The 4603-nt window shown below is 41.4% G+C and overlaps 1 non-coding gene across 1 annotated transcript; it reads left to right on the forward strand.

Annotated features, from left to right (window-relative positions):
- Positions 1-2670: 2670 nt before the first annotated feature.
- Positions 2671-2776, forward strand: LOC132061697 (small nucleolar RNA R71). Its single transcript, XR_009416119.1, has one exon. It is a non-coding gene; the product is annotated as a small nucleolar RNA R71 (small nucleolar RNA).
- The last annotated feature ends 1827 nt before the right edge of the window (positions 2777-4603 follow it).

The raw sequence follows: 4603 nt of genomic DNA on the forward strand, positions 1-4603 counted from the left end.
GCTGGTGCATTACACAAACCAAAAGGCATCCGGCTAAATGCAAACGTCCCATAAGGACAAGTAAAAGTAGTCTTCTCCTGATCTTCTAAAGCAATGTTGATCTGATTGTAGCCCGAATACCCATCAAGGAAACAATAGTAGCAACGCCCCGCTAGCCGATCAAGCATTTGATCAATAAAAGGCATGGGGAAATGGTCCTTGCATGTGGCTGTGTTGAGCTTGCGATAGTCCATGCAAACTCTCCATCCGGTTACGGTTCTAGTTGGGATCAACTCATTCTTTGCATTTGGCACCACGGTGATGCCGCCCTTCTTAGGAACACATTGGACTGGGCTCACCCATTTACTATCAGCAATTGGGTAAACCACTCCCGCATCCAACCATTTGATGATCTCTTTCTTGACTACCTCTTGCATATTCTCGTTCAGTCGCCTCTGATGCTCTACACTCGGTTTGCTATCTTCCTCCAACTGGATTTTGTGCTCACAGATCCCAGATGGAATACCTCGAATGTCTGCTATGGTCCAACCAATAGCACGCCTATACTCCCTCAACACCTCCAAAAGCTGTAAAATCGCTCCTCGGTCGAGTAGCCGAAACAATCACTGGCAATGTATTGTCCGGACCAAGGAACTCATACTTCAGATGTGATGGGAGCTGTTTAAGCTCCAACTTAGGTGGCTCAATGATCGAAGGCTTTGCTGGAGGAGTTGTTCTATTTTCCAGATCAAGATTCAGCTTCTTTGGGTGGTAGGAATATGATCCCAACCCAACAAGTGAATTACTGTCTCCACATAACCTTCCATGTCCTCAGCATCAAAGTTAACAAGAATACCAGCTAGAGCTTCACCCAAACTTTCTTCTTCCATCTTGAACTCCACTGCTTCATCAATAACATCAAACGAATCAATTACCGAAATGCTCTCGTAAGCACTTGGTAACTTCATCCCCTTGCTAGCCTGAAAAGTCACTTCTTCATCGTTGACTCGGAACTTGATTTCATTTTTCTCCGAATCCATCGAGCTCTCCCGTAGCAAGGAAAGGTCTCCCCGAATAATAGGAATGTCCCGATCATCAAGGCACGGTCAAGAATCACAAAATCAGCGGGCAACATAAAATCACCAACCCGCACAAGTACATCATCAACCACCCCAACAGGTCTTTTGATAGACCTATCAGCCATTTGTAACCTCATAGTCGTCAGCCTTGGCATCCCCAAACCTGATTGTTTGTATATAGCAAGGGGCATCAAATTAATACTCGCCCCATTATCACACAAAGCACGAGCAAAATCATGGTGTCCCACAGAACAAGGAATGGTGAACGCCCCAGGATCTCCCTTTTTCTGAACAGTAGTAGTTGAGATGATGGAACTCACAGTGTGAGTCAAACTTACGGTTTCATGTTGAACCGTTTTCTTCTTGGTCAGCAGGTCCTTCAAATATTTAGCAAAATCGGGCATCTCCTTGACAGCTTCCAAGAAAGGAAAATTTAGAGATAACTACTTCAACTGATCATAAAACTTCTCGAACTTAGCATCTTCCTTCTTCTTTACCAACCTCTGAGGAAAGGGAGGTTTAGATTTGAAAAGCTGAGTCAAAGGGCGGAGAGCCCCTTTCACAGTCTGCTTGCTTGTGTTATCAGCATCCTTCACTATCTCTGGAATATCAGCAACCTTCTTGTCAGCAGGATTCTCATCAACAATAATGGGTGCTTCAGATCGCACCTCATCCTCTTCATCTATTGTCTCAAGATCAACCACCTTCTTATAGCCCCTTGGAGTATTTTACCACTCCTAGTAGTGATGGCAAACACACGGTCTACACCGCCTCCCCCATTCTTTGGATTTAGAATAGTGTCACTCGGAAGTCCTCCCTTTTTTGGAGGGTGCTGCTCTCTAGAAATATCCCTCATCTGTGATTCAAGTTTCTAAATAGCCGCGGTATGGGAACCCACTGTCTCTGTCAGCCCAGATAAAGTCCTCTCAGACTTAGACTGATTTGCCAGAATCTTCTCAAGCATTGATTCAACCTTCGAACTACCTTGCTCTGTTGACTGCCCTTTCGGTGGTATATAAGGATTGGAACTCTTGTTCCCAAAATTGTTACTGTTGTTGTAGCTCCCTTGGTTCGCACCACCATAATTATTGTTGTAGTTCCCGCAGTTGTTATAAGCACCTTGACCTTGCTGAGGTCTCCATTGATTTTGACTCTGATAACCACCTTGGTAGTTCTGTCTTTGGTAACCCCCTTGAGAGTTATTAACATAATTAGCATCTTCAACCTGCATAGGAGGCCCATCATGGAATGGACCATCTTGAGTATGGTACATCCCTTTTGGTAAAACTGTATCATCCTCACAAACATTTACCTTTTTGATCTGGGACTCATCAAACTTCTTCGTTAGCAAGGAAATATTTGTTGCAAGTTCTGCCAATGTTTGCGGGTATCTTGATTCTCCTTACTATATTCTCGGATCATAGCACTACCAAACGGTACCACATCGCATTGTTTGAGTGCCAAGCCCGATTATGAGTCGTCGACTTGTTAAGTATGTTGGTCACCGTCGATAAGATTTGTTCATGAAACAACCATCACCGCATTATTAGCAACCGATCGCGTCATCGGATCTAGCCCTCGGTAGAACTTCTCCATTAGTATGTGATCTGGAAAACCATGATTTGGGCTCTTCTGCAAATACTCCTTGAATCTCTCCTAGGCTTCATATAATTGTTCCCCCGGTCGCTGCTTAAATTCATAGATCTTGTCACGAATTTCAGCCTTCTTGCTAGGGGGTACCATTTTGTGAGAAAAGCAGCCACCATCTCTGCCCATGAAGTAATCGAATTTCGGGGCAGCTTCTCAAACCATGTTCTTGCCTCTCCAGCTAAGGAATATTTGAATAACCTCAACCGAATAGCATCTTGTGGAACGTTGTTCTGATGTGATTAGCACACACATCCACAAAATTCGCAAATGACGTTGAGGGTCATTCTCGGTAGAGTTCCGAAAGTATCCCTCAAGCTTCAACAACTGGTATAGAGAGGAGTCAATTTTCACAGTAGCAGCTCCAACTCGAGGCTGAACAATAGCAGATGCATAGTCCTCCTCCGGAACAAGATCAGCGAAAACATTCTCATCATCTGATTCATTCGCCTGATTGTTCAACCGATTCCCCTGGTTACCAGCACGTTGATTTTGCTGATTCTGATTCATGTTCACCTGGTTTACACAGAGTAGCAAACAAGGTGTGATGGAATAAGCAAAAGACTTCAATAAAGCAAACACTATTTAGTAATTTCAAAATCGTATTCCCCGGCAACGGCGCCAAAATTTGATACGCTCAAATTACACCTATTAATGGTATAACGCGGACGTTGTCAAATATAGTAACCCAACAAGGTTGGGGTCGAATCCCACAGGGAATATGGTGTGAAAAGGTTACTAAAATCGTAGGATGCTATGTTTAGGTCTAATGTCTTAATCCGATGATTTTGGTAAAAGTTGGTTTTTTAGTGACTAATTGCTAACTACTTGCTTTGGTTGTGAATTTATGGTAAAAGAAACTAAGGTTGTGTCCCCGTTAGATAGAGTGTATGATCATGGGTATTGATCTTGATATACTTCTAATGGATCATTATATGAATGCACTTAATCTCTATATGAATCTCTACTATTTCCCAATAAATAAAGATTATCTCTTTCTATGATTTTCCCAAATATAAGAAAGTAACTATGAAGAACGATTAATCATGCCAAGTAAATTCTTCTTATTCCTAAGTGAATTTATTAAACAAAGTTTAAAGCTTTGAGTCCTTGTTATTTATTCTTACCAACCCTAATTATTTTCCCAAATAAATCAAGGTTTATGGCTTTAATCAATGTTTGCAACCATTAATTATGAATGAAGAATGAAGAATAAATAAACCCTAATAATCCATTATATGTATATCAATCACAAACCCAATCACAAAACACCCATCAATTGGGTTCACAACCCTAGTAAGGGAAATTAGCTACTCATGACAAAGAACAAGAAACAAGAAATTGAAGAATTCATAATTGCTTACTTTGGAAGAAAAGAGGAATTGATAATACTTGAATTGATGTTTGAACCTTCAAAAACTAGAGAGTATTTATTGTTCTAAGTCAAGAGACAAAATATGATAACTGATAATAATTAAAACCCTACAATGGACTATTTATAGGTTTCAAAAACGTAAAATTACAGAATTTGCACTTAAGTCCCAGGCGGTACTTATACGGTCCGTACAACTTTCCACGGACCGTACAAGACTTCTACGGCCTTCATCCAGCGTCTTCAGAGAATAATACGAACTGGCCTTCCACGGTCCGTATAATGTTATACGGCTCGTACAATCCTGCTCGTGAAGCATCTTCCAACATCGTCACATCTACTTATACGGCCCGTACAATATTGTACGGTCCGTATAAGTGTCCGTGGTTCAGAAAACAAGATCATCCAATTGTGACATTTCCGTTACGTTGCCACCTTTTGTACGACTTTTTAGAAATACGGTCCGTGAAACTTTCTACGGACCGTGAAAATCAAGCTTCGGTATGCAAATTTTTTGTAACTTCTA

The sequence above is a fragment of the Lycium ferocissimum genome, chromosome 6 (genome assembly GCF_029784015.1).
Source record: "Lycium ferocissimum isolate CSIRO_LF1 chromosome 6, AGI_CSIRO_Lferr_CH_V1, whole genome shotgun sequence".
NCBI classification, from domain to species: Eukaryota; Viridiplantae; Streptophyta; class Magnoliopsida; order Solanales; family Solanaceae; genus Lycium; species Lycium ferocissimum.